General features: G+C 43.3%; 1 protein-coding gene across 1 annotated transcript in view; it reads right to left on the reverse strand.

Moving 5' to 3' along the window:
- LOC145417423 (nuclear pore complex protein Nup93-like) overlaps window positions 1–20,515 on the reverse strand; it is a 585,659-nt gene that overhangs the window by 182,792 nt on the left and 382,352 nt on the right. The window lies entirely within an intron of this gene.

Raw genomic sequence — 20,515 nt, forward strand, 5'->3', positions numbered from 1 at the left:
CAAAGCAGTCCAACATATTCTAACATAACTATTAACAGACATTCCCCATATTAGCCCCTTTAAGGTATGCAGACACCAATGCTAGATTACCACAGTCCAGAACATTTAAGGGCGGATCAACAATTAAGCCCATCTCCGGTTACACCCAATACATCTCCCCATCCAACCTTTTTCCTCCATGGACCTACTGCTTCCCCTGGACCAAATTTCACCCTTGGATCAATTTTCCCCTTAACCCCTTAAGTCCTAACTGCATCAATTGATGTGATTTGAGTTTTATGCCAAAATGCCTAATCGCATCAATTGATCGGGGCCTATAAAAAAATGCGGAGCGCTTCCTCCACCCCGACTATGATGTACATGGCTTCAGACCAATGAGAACTTACACCTGAGTCGCGTGAGGGGGGATCAGACCAACCTCGGGCAGTGGGGGGACACCCACCTCTGGGCTGCCTCCATGCCACCCTCTACCCTACTCCCTCACTCCCTGCTTGTCCCCCATCCCCCTCTGCTTGTCCCACCCCTCCATGCACCTGCATCTCTCCTCCCAGCACCACCTGTGTCACTTCCCACCCACTCTTGCCCCTCCTCCCACCCTGCTAGCCTTGTTTCCCCCCGGAACCCCATCCCATCTCTCCCACCCTGTCCCTCACTACCCTCCCACCCCCTACCGACCCCCGAGAGGTATCAGGCCACCAAGATATTACAGAACACACTGAAATGCTTTCTTTTCATGTGAAAAGTTGGTTATTTTTCCAACCCTATAGGCCTACTCCCCACAGCCTACTTTATCTCCCCACAGCCTAGTAATCTCCCCACACCTATATACACCTGTTTTCATGGTTGGTGTGACAGAACACTTTGAAATGACCTGTTTCAATAAGAAAAATATGTAGTTATCAAAATTTTCACGTTTTAGAGTGTTTTCGAAGGGTAATTATTATAAACTTTTTAAAACTTTGACGTGTGATTGTGAGGTAACCATTTGGCCTGCGGGGGTGCGGATTGTGTTGTCAGGTGTGTAAATTCTTCCTCTTTAGCCAGAACATAGTCAATTTGCCCTTGGTGAAAGTCGCCAAAACACCCCCGAATTGCGGTTGTGGGAGGTATCCTGCCTGAAATAATTGCGGTCTTTAGGGGTTAAGACTTATTTGCCTCCTATGGATCCATTTTCCCCTACAGACCTATTTCCCCCATGGACCTATTTCTCCTATGCATCTATTTTTTCCCTACGAACCTGTTTCACCATGCACTTAGATAAGGAAGCTGTTGCCTCTCCTAACACTGAGAGGACTCTCCCTCCATGCTAAGGGATCTTTGTACGGTCAAGTTGCCTATGGCACAGCTAACTGGTTCTGGAACATGCCCACACCATAGAAAACTGTGCCATACAAATAACTAAACTTATGGGAAAAATGGAATTTGGTTCTGGACATTCGCCTAAAGTCCCCCTTTTCACCCCACTTTTTCCCATTTTTCCCCAATTTGCACACGCATACAATCAAGCAATCAGTCAATGCATGTACTACAAGTAACAACTGGCGCAAAAAACAGAAGGGTGATCAGCCATGCGTCTACTTGGGCATAATACAGTTGTTCGTATAACTGCTATGAGCGGCTTAGTGACGAAGCACCTATCTCTGAGCTAAGGCGAAGTATAATGCCTCTCATCATCATCATCAAAAAAGAATGATTATTAATGTGTTAAATGTGAGTTTTGTTGACACTTGAGCATACTGGTTGAATCGGTAGAGAGGCGGCCTGCAGTCCTGAAAGACCCAGGTTCGAATCCCGGCTGGGACAGGGAACAGTTTAAGGATTTGAATTTCATAAAAAGCAAACTTTCCTGATCTACCAGATGACCCGCCAACATGTCATAAAAGTACCCCTGCTAATACCAATACACCAGTCCTGTAAGAGACAGCCCAAGCATGTATTCAATAAGGATGGTGGGTGTTAGCGCTGAAGTGGTGACATGTGGAGAGGTAGGACTACTGAGCCTTGGGATTGGCTACTGCCCCCGAGATATAGGCCCTGGAGACTTTGCCCAGAGTTGGACACATAAAAAAAAATAAAAAAAAAATAAAAAATAAAAATAAAATAAACTTCTTCAATCAGTGCTTGACCAGTCAGCCTCCGCCATCTTAATGTTTTGGTCAGTCATACCGGTTTTACGAACAAACCTATAAACTAGTCACAATACCAAAAGAATCTTTAATGTTTCATTACTTAACACAATGAATTTGGTGAAGTTTAACCTCCTCATAAGTCAGCTTGCTAACTGACCAAAACATTAAAGATAATGGAGGCTGCCTGGCCAAGCACTGACTGAAGAAGTTTATTTGATAAAGTTTGTATGCTCAAGTGTCGACAAACCTCACATTTAATACATTAATAATAATTCTTATATACGTGATGATGATGATAATGGGAGGCATTATACTTCGCCTTAGCTCAGAGATAGGTGCTTCGTCACTAACCCGTTCATAGCGGTTTTACGTACAAACCTATAAACTAGTCACAATACTCAAAGAATCTCTAATGTTTCATTACTTAACACAATGAGGTAAATTTTTAGAAGTAACCAACGTTTTCTTTTATTATTATTTTTTTGTTTTCCGATGCAAAATACTGTGTTTTAATTAGTTTTGACATTTTGGGGGGAAAATCCCTCTTTTGGAATTTTGAGTAAGATTTCCAAAAGTGGGTTTATCCCTTAAAATCAAGATCAAAATTAATAAAAAACACACTATTTTGCATTAAACTAACCCAAACTAACCTAACATAACCTAGGCCTAACCTAGGGCCTGACATAGACCGAGTGCACACGCCTGCACCAGCCAATATGGCGCGACATTCATCCGCTACTGAGCGATGGCCTAACCTAAGCCACTATATGATGACCTCTACAAATTTTGCTCCCCCAACTCAAACTAGGCTTAAAAGGTAAGTCTTAGAATAGTTCAGGGACGTAATATAATGAAAATTGGTAACGTTGGTTACTTCTAAAGTTATACCCACAATAAATTTGGTGAAGTTTAACTTCCTCATAAGAGAGAAAAAAGTCCGCAGTTGGGGCACTTATAGTATGGAGCTGAAGTGTTTGCCATCTTCTTTGTTTACAAACAGGGGAGTGCACCAACGCCCAGAGGAATTTGCCCGGTGTCATATGCACGGAGTGACTTTATGCTGGAAGTTACCGTTCCCTTCTCTGTTAAGCCTAAATTAACCTAACCAAACCAAACCTAACCTAACCTTAACCTAACCTTATCCTAGATCAACCTAACTTAAACCTAAAATAAGCTAATCTTAATTCACGAAATACAATCTGCCTGTAACATACATATCTATAATTATGTACATCCATATATCGACCTATAGTTACCTACAGGTCGATAAGACATCCAACTATCTTCCTGACACATGTATTTCATACAATGATGTTGATAAATGACAATCACAAAATCTGAGATAACATGTGGATACTTCCAAAACAGAAGATAAACGGCCACTCGGCGCATGCGCACTGAGCGAAACGGTTACTTCCAGCATAAGTCACTCCGTGCATACGACACCGGGCGTTTCAAACCTTGCCGCTCTGCCACACCATAGATATTTTATGCAATTTTTTTTTTTTTTTTTTTTTTTTTTTTTGGGGGGGGGGCCACTTTGCTGTGTCATAGAAAACTGCAGCACGGAAGTCTGCACCACAGGCAACTTGACTGTATAAGGCATGTGCTAGGAGTGTAATGCTGTATGGTAGTGAGACCTGGGTACTGTATGGTAGTGAGACCTGGGTAGTAACAGAAGAGGACATTTGCAGAAATAACAATGATTAGGTGGACGTGCAGTGCGTCCTTGAATGCGAGGCTGGGGGGGGGGGAGGGCTAGTTTTGCGATGGAGTTAAGAGGAAGGATAGGACTACAGTATATTGGTGTTGTGATTAGGAAAGGTAGATTCAGATGGTTTGGGCATGTGGAGAGGATGCGAGATGACAATTGGGTGCAGAACGTGAGAAATGTGAACGTCCATGGTATAGTTGCAAGAGGCAGACTTAAAAAGACCTGAGACGGGGTCATAGAATGTGACCTCAGGGATAAGGGACTGAATAGGAAGGCTGCCAAAGATTGAGCAGCATGGAGAGCCGCCATTAGGTGACCAAAGCTGACACATGCAAGCATGTTGGAGCCTTTATAAACAAAACGAATGAAAATTTTCCCCCTGGACCTATTTTCCCTTTAGTACCTATTTTCCCTCATGGACACATCTCCGCCATGGACATTTTCCTCCACCATGCACTTATTTTTCCACCTGGACCTATTTCCCCTTTAACTTATTTTCCTACTATAGTCGTTCTATTTTATGAAGCAGTTTGGGTGGGGCAGCCTAAGACCTCACACCACTAGCTCTGTTGCCACATCACAGCCGCCACACACGTGTAATTACGCCTACTCACCTCTCTTTCCCTCTCTCTCTCGCTCTCCTATTTTAAGTTAGTATCTACTTATAAATGAGTTTTAAATACTCTGTATAGATGTAATAAAAAAAAACGAGTATAGTATAAATCCGGTAAGACTTGTCAGCGTTGCTTTTGCGGTGTCAAGTGGAGTGACACGGGAGATAGCCTTATGTGTGCGGCTCATACTAGGTCAGTCTCCCGCCATGGAAGCCTGCCCATCAAAATTCAAAACAAGAGAAAAAATAAAGAAAATAAAAACAGAAGTAGTTAATATAAATACAAATATGAGAAAGAGAGAGAGGGGGGGGGGAGGAGCACGTGTGTGGCGGCGATGTGGAAATAGAGCCAGCGGTGTGAGGTCTTAAGAGGCCCCACCCAAACCGCCTTCATAAAACAGAAAGCCTATAGTACCTATTTTTCCCATGGATACATTTCCCCCATGAACATTTTCCTCAATGGACCTGTAGCCCAGGTGGACCTGTTTTTCCTCCATGGGTCTATTTTCCCTGCAATTATCTATTTTCATCTTGGACCTAATTACCTGTGGATTTACTTTCCCTCCACAGACTTTTCTCTATAGACCTGTTTTTCCATATGGGCCTATTATTTCCCTATGGATCTATTTCCTTCCCACAAGGACACACCAAATCCCCACATGAACCCATTTCCTCCATGGATCATTTCACTCAATGGACCAGATTCCACTTGGGCCCATTTCCCTAAAAGATGCATCCCTCCATGGATATATCTTCCCACATGAAGCTACTCCAGCCGAGGACTTATTTCCTCAACTACCCACCCACCAACCCATATACCTACCCAATCATCCATTGTAAAGCACCCTTCTTTCTTGTCCTCCACGAAGTCACATGTTTACCCACCAACAAAGGCCACCCAACTACCCACCTGTCCAATCACTCCACCCACCTTGACCACCCTGCCTGTCCCCCCAACCGTTTCAGTCGCCCTGCCCATCCCACCCAATCCATTCACTCCACCTGTCCACCCACCAACCCATCCCATTCGTCTGCCCACCATGCTTGGACTACTAGCAGGATGACTTGCATGTTCACACACACACACACACACACACACACACACACACACACACACACACACACATGCATGGAAGTGCACGGGCGTGCACACACACACACACACACACACACACACACACACACACACACACACACACACACCGCTCGCTGGTGCAGTGCAGTGGTAACGCTCTCGCTTGCCAACTGGTGGACGGGAGTTCGCGCCTCGCTCAGGTTGCGAAAAGTTTCACTGACGAAGTGGGTGGTTACTGTCCCCCTTGAGCAAGGGGACGAGTGCGTGTGTGAAGGTCACAGCCTTGTCCATAGATCGGACTATATGAGCTCTCAGCTCCCTTCCGGGAGGGTAAAAGCTGACGATCACGACCATCAAGTGATCCTGACCGACCCGGTGAAAAAAAAAAAAATTACACACACACACACAGAGTTATCAGTGTATACAGATCAGCCTACTCCCTCTCCTGGCAGTTCATACACTGAATGTTGTTAGTCTGTTCCAGGCTATAGCAACCTAGGCTTAGAGATGTAAACATAAGGGAAGGGTAATATTCAACACGATGCTGCAGTTCCTGAGCTATTTCCAACTTGTGCTGTATTTCAGATTGCTCACAAGATAATGACTGCTCAATTACCCTCTCTAGCATGCCATCAACAAAGTCGCAACCTTCTGATCCTTATGGGGGGCAGTGATGAGTTTTAAGATCCACTTCAACTTCCCATGAATTTTTAACTTCACAAGACTACACGTAAATAACAACCTCAATTACCTATCTCACTTCTCAATTAGCTCCTACCATCCCCTTCTATCAGTAGCTTGGATTCTTATGTCACTATGGCTGTTCTTCATAACACGGAACTCTCTCTCTCTCTCTCTATCCTGGGTATGTGTGTGTGTGTGTGTGTGTGTGTGTGTGTGTGTGTGTGTGTGTGTGTGTGTGTGTGTGTGTGTGTGTGTGTTCTTACCTAATTGTTCTTACCTAATTGTATCTTTACAGGAATGAGTCAAGCTCGTACTGTCCCGTGTCTTAAACCATATTTATCGTACATATCCTTAAATTTGTGAACTGTTTTGGCACACACCATTTCATTCGGCAGTGCATTCCATTGATCAATTGCTCTGTTTGGGAAACTGAATTTCCTTACGTCTTTATCACCTCTCTTCTTATGCAGTTTTTTGCAGTGTCCTCTTGCTGATGCTTCTCCATATGTTAAGTAATCATTTATGTCTATTTTCTCCTTCCCTGATATGCACTTATATAGCATTATCATGTCACCTCTTTTCCTTCTCTCCTGTAGTGTTGGTAGATTCAGTTTATTTAGTCTTTCTTCGTAGCTTAGGTCCCTTAAGCTTGGTATCCATCTTGTAGCGGCCCTTTGTGTGTGTGTGTGTGTGTGTGTGTGTGTGTGTGTGTGTGTGTGTGTGTGTGTGTGTGTGTGTGTGTGTGTGTGTGTGTGTGTGTGTGTATTTTGCCATACGCCTTAATCCCTTACACGGGGTGGCAACAAACAAATCGCCACCACGTCACCCTGTCCCCCTCCATTTCACTGCCCTGCTCTTAATTCACACTCCCCTCTCTCATATACCTCTCCACTCCATCCCTCCATCTCATCCTTGGTCTTCCCCTCCCTCCCCCTCCACCACACTCATATGCTCTCCTCGTCAGTCTCTCATTTTCCATCCTCTCCACATGCCCACACCACCCCATTGTGTTTCTCCTAATGTTTCCTATCACATCCACATCCACACCACAATGCTCCTTCACATCCTCATTTGTCAGTCTCTCTCTCTCCATGGGACTCCTCAGGCTCCTCTCAAATAACTCATTTCCACTGTTTTCACTCTTTTGTGTCCCTCCAACAACGTCCAAGCTTCACTTCCATACGTCAGAGTTGGAATCACAATACTGTCATGTAATAACTTTTTCACTTCCATGCTCACTTCCTTGTTTCTTATCACTGCCTTCAAGGAACCAGCAACCTTCCTTCCTTGTTGTACTCTTTCAAGCACTTCACCCTCCAAATTTCCATCCTTACTCATCACACTACCCAAGCACTTAAACGTACTCACATTCTCCATTTCCTCACCATCCAACCTCACTGTACATTCACTGACTTCACCTCTCTCGAAGACCATAACTTTACTCTTAACTACATTCACCTTTAAACTCCGTTTCTTACACACTCTCCCAAACTCATCCACCAAGCCTTGCAGCTCCCCTTCGTCTTCACTTCACAACACAGTATCATCTGCAAACAACAGTACAGGGAGTTTCCAAACACTGCCCTCTCTCATTAGGGCCACTCCAACATCCACTGCCTACCTTGAATCTTTTATAACCCCATCCATATACAGATTGAACAACCATGGAGAATGACACATCCCTGTTTCAATCCAACCTTCAAACAGAAAAATTCACTCAGTTCACTATCCACACGCAATGAAGCCTTAGCACCCTCATACATACTCTTCAGTCTTCACAACATTCAACAACTTCCTATCTACTCCATATATTCTTAATACTTTCCACAATGCTTGTCTATCCACCCTGTCATATGCTTTCTCCAAATCCATCAAGGCCGCATACAACTTCTTTCTCTAGACACTTTTCCACTAAAGATCTAAGAATGAATATCTGATCTACACAACCTCTTCCTTTCCTAAAGCCTCCCTGCTCTTCTCCAACTAATTCCACTGTTATTTCCCTAACTCTGTCAATAAGTATCCTACCGTATACTTTTCCTATTACACTAAGAAGACAAATGCCCCTATGATTACCACACTTCTTTTTTCCCTTTCCCTTTGTACAAGGGAATAATTATACCTGACTTCCATTCATCCGGGACTTTACCTTCCTCCCAGGCCAATCTGCACATCTTCCACATCCATTCTACTACTATCTCTCCCCCATGCTTCAATATTTCACCACACACTCCATCAATTCCTGGGGCTTTCCCCATTTTGACCTTCTTCATTGCTTCCACAACTTCCATCCTACTGATTTCTTCTGTCTTCTCACCTCCCTCCTGCTCCCAGCCATTCCCCAGCCACTTATACTCGCCTTACTTTTATTCTCTATGTTCAATAGTTCATGAAAGTGTTCTCTCCATCTGCTCACTTTTTCTCCCTTCTCAACTAGTAATCTACCATTTTTATCTTTCACTCCTCTACTAACTTCACTGCCACCCTGTATGACTCTCTTCACCTCTTTCCAGAACATTTTCTTACATTCCCACCATTTGACACTCAAATTCCTTCCAAATTCCTAATCCACTCTCTTCTTACTCTCTCTTACTAATCTTTTCACCTCTCTCTTCCTAAGTATAACTCTCTCTTCCATCTCTCAACTTCTTCCACGTCCCTATTTCTCATCCATTCACTATATGCTTTCTTCTTTTGTGCCACAGCCTGTCTGACCTCTTCATTCCACCATGCTGTTCCTTGCACCCCCTTTCGTCTTCTCTTCACCCCACACACCACCTCACATGCTGCACATACTTCCTCTGTGAATATCTTGCATATATATATAAGGGGACAGGGGGGAGGTTTGCACATCTACAGTCTGATATCTTACTTAACCCATCACATCCCGCTGACGTATATAATACGTCCCCACCTTTTGTCACTGTCAGTCCCGTTTACGTATATAAACGCAAATCAATTGCAAGGTCCCTAATTTGCACAATTTTCAATTTTCGTGCATGATTTTTGGTACGTATACATGGAACACCTTCCTTTACAAGATGCCAGGCAGGGACAATGTCTTACCCCGCATGACCTCTCCCCCTCCCCTCACACGCCATTGTCTCAGCAATTCACCTGTTACCAGAGTAAAGACATGTCATGCCATGGTACGAAATTCAGGGCCAGAGTGATTCCCCAATCGATGACAGTGTGGAGGACAAAGTTTACATGGCATTAGAGGAAGAAACAGTCCGAAATGACGATCAGGTAATGTCGCCAAAAAAGGTCAGGTATGGTGATGTGTTTGACGAGTGAAACAATGCCTATATTACTGTGTGAAAACCAATATACTCTCGTACTGCATATAAATTTGTAACAAATAAATAAATAAATACCATTTATGAGTGGTGTGGAATAGTTACCCTCCCATAGAACTCGTTTTCTTTGGAGCCAGCCTGATAGGAAACCCAGTAAGGTAAGGAGTACTGCTAACTGTATTGAGTATTTTAAATCTCAGGTGAGTGATTTCTCTATGAATTTTTGATGTTTCTCACCAAAAGCGGAGGTTTGAGCAAAAAATATTTTTTTCCAAAATTGGCCGGGATTGGGAGGAGTCAGTGGTGGAAAATCTGTCGGGACAGGACAGGACAGGACAGGTTAATGATGCTACGAACATACAATTTTGCTCAGCAGAAAATGGTGGTAGTTGTGGTGGTGGTGGTAACTGTGATGAAGGTGGTTGTGGTAGCTGTGATGATGATGGTGGTGGTGGTAACTGTAATGATGGAGGTTGTGGTTTCTGTGATGAAGATGGTGGTGGTGGTGGTGGTGGTGGTGATAGCTGTGATGATGGTGCTGGTGGTGATAGCTGTGGTTATGGTAGCTGTGATGGTGGTGGTGGTAGCTGTGATGATGAAGATGGTGGTGGTGGAGGTGGTAGTGGTGATAGTTGTAGCTGTGGAAGTGGTGGCTGTGATTATGATGGTGGTGGTGGTGGTGATGGTAGCTGTGATGATGGTGGTGGTGGTGGTGGTGATGGTAGCTGTGATGATGGTGGTTGTGGTTGTGGTGGTAGCTGTGATGATGGTGGTGGTGGTAACTGTGATGATTACGGTGGTGGAGGTGGTAGTGGTGATGGTGGTAACTGTGATTAGTGGTGGAGGTGGTAGCTGTGGTGGTGGTAGTTGTGAGGATGATGGTGGTGGTGGTAGTGGTGATGTTTACGGTGGTGGAGGTGGTAGTAGTGATGGTGGTAACTGTGATTACGGTGATGGAGGTGGTAGTGGTAACTGTGATTACGGTGATGGAGGTGGTAGTGGTAACTGTGATTACGGTGGTGGAGGTGGTAGTGGTGATGGTGGTAGCTGTGGTGGTGGTAGCTGTGATGGTGATGGTGGTTGCGGTGGTAGCGCCATTCACTAGAACATAACACTAAGAGCTATCATCTCTCTCAAGAAACACCAATTAACTCTTATCTAAATTTTCTTTTAATGCAAGACACTCACAGACCTCAGCAAAACTCTGCACCACTCTGTAACGACAGCATCATCTGCAAACATCAAATTTCAGATATTCCACCAATCACCATTAAGTACCATCTCCACCCCGCTACACAACTCTAGCTTTCACCTCTCTCACAACGCCATCCATATATACAATACAACAAATTGTACTGAACAACCATGGGAACATCACAAAGCCTTGCCTCAATCCAGTGGTCAAAATGAACCACTCAGACATCCACCTACTCTTAAGCACGCTTCATTAACTGTGTATATATATATATATATATATATATATATATATATATATATATATATATATATATATATGCAAAATAGTACAGTACCCTGATAAATCTTTCATACCATCAGTTTGCTCAGCCAAATACGATTATATAAAAATCAAAGCCACTAAATAAACAGTCACAGAATAGATAATAAAATAAAATAAGCATCCAATCAACAGGAACACACCTTTCTCAAAACACACAACAGAATATTAACTTCAATAACTTTAGCGGTACGAAAAACCACGTCCTCGAACCAATCAGTGTATGAAATGTCCTCTGACCAGAACTGGTAGTAGACACAATGGATCCTATGTATAAAAGCTCATAAGCTAAAGCCGTGCATAACAACTGCTGGTATATCCGCGTGTCTTCACTCACGTACCTACTAACACCTTTACCAATTTGACTGGATACGTACGTGACAAAGTGCGATACACAAAGTGATCTCTGATAACAGTTAACTGACACAGACTCCTGTTAATCCAGTAAATTGGTCAGGAACCCATAAAATTACTTCCCTGGCTCTGCTCAAGCACCAACAACAGTTTTAGTTCATCATGCAGTCTGAGAATGTATTCACTTTTTGAGAGATTGGCAGTGCCCTAGGTAATTTTCTCCAATCATTTAAGAAGCACTTTCGTTCAAATTCTTAGTTTTAAAGCAAAGCTTTCACAGTTTCTTACTTAAATCCAGTTCATGGCCATTTTGAACTTAATTTCATTTTATTCTTGTTACCACCAGGTTATTTCATTCAACTACAGGAAGACGTCTCGTAGTAACGGGTTTAGTGGTGACTGTCTCTAACATCTTCTCTACCATACAGTACATCCCCCGTACACTGAATAAAATCGCCCGGTGGCAACATGAATACTACAGAAATGACGTCAGTATAATCAAAGAGCTAAGCACACCTTCACTTTCTACATTGCAATCCTCACATTTACAAAAAATAAATAAATAAATAATAAAATAATAATAATAATAATAATAATAATATTAATAATAATAACCTATACTCTATCATATACCCACTTATTCAAAAATGTGGTAAATGAGTGGAGCTGATGAAGCTAGCGAACTGATACAGGACTGAGCAGGGGTGATGAACTATGCACTGCACATAGGCATAAAAATCTCTCTCTCTCTCTCTCTCTCTCTCTCTCCTACCTGATAACCTAACAGTCGTTTCGGAGGGCTTGAACGGTGTGTGATGAGTGCCTGACCCATATCACTTGTAGACTGTTGATAGCTCTCGCTCTTTCGTGCTTTTGATTTCCTTGTTTTTTGGACCCAACATCTCTCCTTCCTTAAGTGGGAAGAAGAGGCGGCGGCGGCGACGACGACAATGATGATACACACACACACACACACACACACACACACACACACACACACACACACACATTCGCATTTTACTGGGCAGTCCTGGATTTTTCACATTCACAATTGAGATCCAAAATATATCATTATATTTTATACAGCAACCATCAAAGTTTCTTCAACCACTCGTCCCTCCTCGAACATGTTTGTAAAGGAGTGGCCTATTCGTTAACTGTGAAGGATGTTTGAAAATGCCACAACTTTTTCCATCATTTTGCGTTCTGAATTGAAGGAAATGACAATTTAGCTTCATAGGTATCAATTAAACAGTTAATAGCAATAATTGTATAATTTACCGCGGAATCAACAATGAATGAATAAATAAATAATACAGGCGTGATATAAGGAAGCCCTGATATTACTCTTGTGGGGTGCGACGACCCGAGACAAAACTGTAATACAGAAGCCCATTTTCACAAGAGAAATAGCCTAAATGCATCTGGGATTTCCGGTAACTTACTCCTTCGTCCCCGTTCAATACATTCCAAAATTTCTGAAATTACATCAAATATTAACGTACTCTTGGTACAGCTGTGGCTAATTAGTTCTTATACGTCGTCACGAAAGTCTGTAACAGCCTAAATTAACCAGCAGTATTCAAGAGGGCGGGAGGGGTTGTAATTTTGCCTCATTATTTCGGAATGCTGAGAAGAGTATGTATGAGGGTGCTAAGGCTGCATTGCGTGTGGATAGTGAACTGAGTGAATTTTTCTATTTGAAGGTTGGGTTGAAACAGGGATGTGTCATGTCTCCATGGCTGTTCAATCTGTATATGGATGGGTTATAAAATAGATACAAGGTAGGGCAGTGGATGTTGGAGTGGCTCTAATGAGAGAGAGCAGTGTTTGGAAACTCCCTGTACTGTTGTTTGTAGATGATACTGTGTCGTCAAGTGAAGACGAAGGGGAGCTGCAAGGCTTGGTGGATGAGTTTGGGAGAGTGTGTAAGAAGCGGAATTTAAAGGTGAATGTAGGGAAGAAGAGTAAAGTTATGGTCTTCGAGAGAGGTGAAGTCAGTGAATGTACAGTGAGATTGGATGATGAGGAAATGGAAAATGTGAGTACGTTTAAGTACTTGGGTAGTGTGATGAGTAAGGATGGAAGTTTGGAGGGTGAAGTGCTTGAAAGAGTACAACAAGGAAGGAAGGTTGCTGGTTCCTTGAAGGCAGTGATAAGAAACAAGGAAGTGCGCATGGAAATGAAAAAGTTATTACATGACAGTATTGTGATACCAACTCTGACGTATGGAAGTAAAGCTTGGACGGACACAAGTCAAGAGTGAGTGCAGTGGAAATGAGTTATTTGAGAGGAGCCTGTGGAGTCCCATGGAGAGAGAGACTGACAAATGAGGAGGTGAAGGAGCGTTGTGGTGTGGATGTGGATGTGATAGGAAGCATTAGGAGAAACACAATGAGATGGTGTGGGCATGTGGAGAGGATGGAAAGTGAGAGACTGACGAGGAGAGTGTATGTGAGTGAGGTGGAGGGGAAAAGAGGGAGGGAAAGGCCAAGGATGAGATGGAGGGATGGAATGGAGAGGTATATGAGAGAGGGGGTGTGTGAATTGGGAACAGGGCAGTGAAATGGCGGGGGAGAGTGACGTGGAGGCGATTTGTTTGTGGCCACCCCGTATAAGGAATTAAGGCGTCTGGCAATAGACAGATAGATAGATAGATTTCGGAATGCCAGACGTGTAAGAATGCAGCTGATTATGGATGTATTGTACAGTACATACATAGGGTTATGAATAAATTATGTGACATCTTCCCTAACTCCTTGAATACGATGACTGTTTTTCATTCTTGCTATTCCAGACCCATTCAACTTAGGAAGGACCTCTCCTATTGATGGGGTTTATGAAGTCTATATCTTACTCCCACAGTATAAGTCTCCTAACCTGAATACGACTGTCTGGACATTGCAAAAATAAACTGCAAAATACAGTAATATGTCATTTGATTGAAGGAGCTAATCTGACTAATAGGAGTGATAGGGCAAGTTTCCAGAAAATGGACTCGCACATGAATGTACACTTATTGCACACACTACTCTCACTGTTATGACCTTGTTCAGTAGAGTTAAGTACTATATATTCTGACAACCTTTCCTGTGTCCTTCACATCCTGCATCTGATGACATTTCCTCATCAGCTCAGTCAACCTTTTCATGCTATAATCCCTCCAGCCAATGGACGTAGTTTTAGTTATATTCTTGCTATCTCTAGATGATTATACTGAGGTCAGCAGATCCCCTTGCTAATGAAGGGGTATCTCACTCAGCCAGTTAAAAAAAAAAAATAAGCTAAATAAAAAACTCAAAGAAGCTGCAATAATACGTCATCAGACCGAAATTATTAGGAAATACCGCACGGGATTCAAAAGGTTAAATCTATGGTGTTAAGCAATATGCCTCTTCTGACCATCCTTGTCGCTGTAAAACTGGTCCTCCTCTCTGATAGAACGGGTGTCAACTACTAATATTCCGCTGCATCTGCTTCACATTTTGGGCATGTCCGTCACTTGTCTCTCTGACGCATTGTATCAATGAGAATCATCTATGCCTCTATGGGCAGAGAGGCGAATCAAATTTCATTCGGCTTGGAGACGTTAGCCAGCAGCGGTAAGCGAGAAAGGAGAATTTCCGTTCCCGACTGTACATGGCTGCAGTGAATCTGGCAACTTAACCCCTGATTCCTGTACAGTCTTTTACTGTTGCCATCTCCGGATGATTCAATTCAGTTCAGAAGAGACTTTTCAAATTCGGAAGGTTCAACACAGACGTCATTTATCCCTTCACTAACAGAGAACTCCTCCGTGCAAAGTAAAACGTGTGACAGTAACAAGAACAAATTAAAAGACGTCACCATATCGTGGAGGTTAAATCATCACTAATTTCTTTCTCTACCCCAACACTAAATCCTTCACCTTCCAATTAATTTTTGGTCGTATTCTAGGTGGAACAGGACACTTCGTTGTGCCTGTTCCTTAATGACGTATTATGCACAGTACACACTTACTGTATAGTGCTTTTATGTTATATTTCTAGAGTCGACAGAGGTTGCTTCAGAAATTTACAAGAGGATAAAAAGACGAAAAAGAAAAAAAACGCTGAAGAATTTTAAAGGAATTTCCAAAGCCGCGTAGACTAATACCCTCTATCATTTGTCTTGCCACTGCACCCTGTCATTCACATGACTTGTTCACTTTTTTTTTTTTTTTTTTTAAATTCTGGGCACATACCTAACAGCCCGTTCCCTAAGGCCCAGTGCTTCTCCAACATGTCACACACTCACAGGTCAACACTTCGGCACTAATACCCACCGTCCGTACTGAATGCAAGATAAAGCTTTCTCACCGAGGACAGGTGCACAGGAGGTGCTTTAATGATGTATTGGTGTGAATATATATATATATATATATATATATATATATATATATATATATATATATATATATATATATTTTTAAATAACAGAACGGAGGAAGGAAAAACAAATGGAGAAAAAAAAATAATCCATACACCAGATTACTGGTGTCCTCTGTTCATAAAATATCTGTAAGAATTAGACTTGAACAGTTGTAGGTTGAAATTTGGAGGAAAACAACTCTGGGGAAGCGAGTTCCAGAGAGATGCAGTTCGGGGAATGAAAGAATTCTGATAGGCAGAAGTTCTGCAATGTGGTTGAGTGACATTCCAGTCATGAGCGCTACCAGATGCCCGTGTAGCACGAGGGAAGGCATGGAGAGGTGGCACCATGGACGCAACTTCGTCTGAGCATTTGCCAAAAAAATATCTGTAAAATAATGCAAGGGAGGCAACATTCCTTCTTACTTGCAGGGGAGGTAGTTTATATGTAATGGCAGGGTTGTTAATTATTCTAACAGCTTTATTCTGAATTTTGTCTAGTTGTCTTAATGCAACCTCTCCACAACCATTCCACAAGGGTGAGCAATATTCAAGCTGAGAGCGCACATGACTCTTATAAATTATAGCTAACTGCTCATCGGTGAAGAAGTTACGGACTCTGTACAATAATCCAAGTTTCTTGGAGGCGGTTTTAGCAAGTGATCTGACATGAGAGGTCCAGCTGAGGGCACTGTTAAGTGAGACACCAAGAATTTCAATACTTTTGGAGATGGGAATATTAGTAGCACTGAAGGTATTGTACGAATCTGGCAATATCTGTCTATTAGTAAACTGTATATATTTAGTTTTACTAGCATTAAAAGAGACAAGGTTGTTTTGTCCCCATTCACTGATTGTAGATAGATCTTGATTTATGGAGATGGCTGTATTGAGTTGAGAGGTAGAGATATTAGACTTTGTAAATGGATGTCTGAGTGTGAATGAACTATGTAGTGTTGAGTCATCTGCATAAGAGTGAATGGGATTGTGAGTGACAGATAAGAGATCATTAATATGAACCAGAAATAGGGTTGGCGCCAGAACTGATCCCTGTGGCACGCCGGCGTTAATTGAGTGGAAATTCGAATATACATCATCTACTTTTACTCTTATTTTCCTGTCACTGAGATAAGAAGAAATCAAAGGAACAAAAGACGTTAGTCCATAGCAAGGGAGTTTGGACAGCAGGGAACGGTGCCATACTCTGTCGAAAGCTTTAGAGATATCAAGAGCTACTGCATGAGTTTCTCCAAAAAGATCAATTGATTGATGGATGGTATGAGTTAAGAGATTGAGTATGTCAATGGTGGATCTTTCGTGACGAAAACCATATTGTCTATCACTAATTAAGTTGTTGGATTCAAGATGTTTAACAATATGCTTATTAATTAAAGTTTCAAATACCTTACCAAGAGAAGATGTGATAGCTATTGGTCTGTAATTGGAGGGGTCAGACGAACTTCCTTTCTTCGGAACTGGGTGGATATTGGCTTCTTTCCATGAATTTGGGAATAAAGAAGTACGTATGCATAGTCTGAATAATTTAGCTAGGACAGAGGCAAGTTCAGGGGAACACTTTTTCAAAACAATTGGCGGAATTCCATCTGGACCTGGAGCTTTGTTGGTAGGTAAATTGTCTAGGGTGGATTTTACAAATCTTGTCTGTATTTTAAGTGGGGCAATTTCGGGAGAATCAAGTTCCAGTACTGAGACATTCTGGCTGGTATCATCTATGGTAGAGTTTCTTGCAAAGGTACTAGCAAAGATATCTGCTTTCCCACGTGGGTCATTTGTAATATTGCCATCTGAAGATTTTAGTGGGGGAATGGAAGATGACTTGTTAAAGTTATTATTGAAAGAATTAAGAGTTGACCAGAATATTCTGTTGTCATTAGGGTTGTTAAGTAGTTTTGATATATATTGATATATATATATATATATATATATATATTGATATATATATACAGTATATATATATATATATATATATATATATATATATATATATATAAATATATATATATATATATATATATATATATATATATATATATATATATATATATTGATATATATATATATATATATATATATATTGATATATATATATATATATATATATATATATATATATATATATATTGATATATATATATATATATATATATATATATATATATATATATATATATTGTTATGCTGGGTGTTTTTAGTTCGACCTCTCGTCCTAAAAACGCCCACGACTGAGCGGGGTCCTCTTTCCGGACCGGAAGTAAAGCACCCACAAAGGAACAGGACATAAAAACCAGGCAGCACACCTTAACACATCTGTTGTCTTAAATCATACACCGTTACCATATAGAACAGAGAGACACTGGATATGTTTTGGACAGGGACAGAGTTAGCCTTCAATATAAATGTACACGGTTACACTCAGGATGTAGTATTCTTCACTTAAACATGAATAATAAATAATGAATACACGATACCCGTATTCTGTTTATAGGTAGAACTAATATTTTATACATTAAGCCTGATGCACTAGGGGTGGAAAGGGCCAAGGGTCAGGGGAGTGAATATTACTATAAGTGTTAAGGGTGCGAGCCGTGACAATCAGGAAAGTCACTTAGTCGCGGTAACACTTGTTCACAGGTCTTTGGTTTTCTCGCGCACCACTGGTGTTGTCCCACTATTTCTACATGTTACTCTATCTGTATTTATTAGTATTTTTCCACTCTGCCGGGGTATTGTTTCTCAGTGTGTCACTTATAACTTAGTCACTTATATTGTTCTGGCCCTCACTTTGTTACTGTCACTACACACTCCCGTCTCGGCAGTACACAGCACAAGAGGCGTCGATATCGCTACATACCCTTGTTTCCTGGGTTTAACTTGATGAGGCACCTGGGCGTGAGAGGAGGCCTTATTGGGGAGCCTTCCTGTAGGGGCAACGCACTGCCTGTAGGGGCGTCACCGCCCTGGCCTTCGTTGTCAGGGATGTACAGGGAGGCCCTCCCGTCTGGGGGCCTCGACCTGGGAGGAAGCCCTCGTACTGGAGCCTCGTCGGTGGGGTGCACGGAGGCCCTTCGGTCTGGGGGCCTCAACCAGGGAGGTGGCCCTCGGGACTAGGGCCGAACAGCTGCAGGAGGCGGGCCTGTCGCCTACGACTCCAGGGAGAGGGGGAGCCCGAGTTGCCTGGGTTTGGAGCCTGCTGGTCAGGCCTGGGGGTCCGGGGGCTGCGGCCGCCTGCAGGGTGGGGCGCCGTTAGGGGTGAACTGCAGCGCCTTCTCCATTGGACATCCGTCAGGGGCAAGGACCTCCCAGGGGTAGGTAGTAGGACCGGGATCGGGCCACGCCACCACTCCGGCAGCACCTCCAAGGAACCACTCCTGGAAGGAGACAACAAAGGGCGTCCCACGCAGCTGAGAGGTAAAGGGTCAGCCGTGCAAGGGACCTCCTGCTTCGGGAGGACCGTCAGAGTCATGGATAAAGGATGTACAGTGACCGCTTCTTCCCCCACATGTACAGTGGCCGTGTCGGCGGTTCCGTGACTCCTAGGGCCCGCAGCTGAAGGGTGTACAGCGGCTGCTCCTTCCCCCGCACGTACAGTGGCCGTGCTGGCGGTGCTGCCCCCGAAGGAGGAAGAGGCAGGTGAGGGGTGCACAGTGGCCATAGCCGTGGGCCTGCCTGCCCTTCGGGAAGTAACTGAAGGGCATACAGTGGCCACTCCTTCCCCGTCACGTACAGTGGCCGTGAGCGTCGGTTACTCCCGTAGAAGGAGGTAGTGGATGAGTGGTGTACAGTGGCCGCTCCCTCCCCGTCACATACAGTGGCAGTGCTCGCAGCTCCACTACTCCTGCCTTTGCCAGTCGGAGTGCGTTCAATAACTAAGGCTCCAAGGCCGTCCCCAGAGGTGGCTGTGACCGATGGGCGTACAGTGGCCACTCCTTCCCTCACACATACAGTGGCCGTGATGGCAGAGTCACAGGGTGGAGACAACTGAAGGGCGTACAGTGGCCGCTCCTTCCCCAGCACGTACAGTGGCCGTACCGCAGTGTTGCTTGGGACTGACTCTGGATCAGTCCCACCCCGAACCTGGTGAAGGCTGCCCCGCTCGCAGGGTCATTGCCTCTTCCTGCATACCTGGTGTTGGGCCAGTTGCGGGGAAGAGGGACTCAGGACAGGGGTGCCCCGGTGACCCTCTTGTTCCGGGTCAATAGCCCCGCCGTGGTGTCCTCCTGGGGTGGTGGTGTGGTAGTGGCTTGGTGGTGGGGTGGGGGGTGGCAGGGTGGGGGGTCCAGCGGCGGTGGGTATTTTATATATATATATATATATATATATATATATAATAAATTCTGTTTTTGCGAGTTTCCAGTAAATTATTACACCCTCCAACCTGGGATCGAAGTCATATCCTTTCAAACAACACACCCATTCTCTAACCACTTTACTACCACCTCAGAACCAGCTGCTCATGCTCAGGATGACTGCCTTAACTCCTTGAATCCGAGGACGTATTCTTCACCGTGTTCTAGCAATGACATCAGGTGATTTTATTACTCTTAAGGGTCTTTACGAACTAGACTGGTCTTCATTAATCTGTTCACTACCATCGCGCTTTATTACAAAAAATAAAATAGTCTGATGGTACCGAAAATACAATAAAATAAATACACCAAGGGATTGCAAGTGTTAAAGAGCTCCACTTACTGTACAGCTGACTCCAAGCAAGGTGCAGCATCT

Source organism: Coenobita brevimanus, chromosome 110 (assembly GCF_032717465.1).
Source record: "Coenobita brevimanus isolate Jiangsu-jjx chromosome 110, ASM3271746v2, whole genome shotgun sequence".
In the NCBI taxonomy this organism is placed as follows: domain Eukaryota; kingdom Metazoa; phylum Arthropoda; class Malacostraca; order Decapoda; family Coenobitidae; genus Coenobita; species Coenobita brevimanus.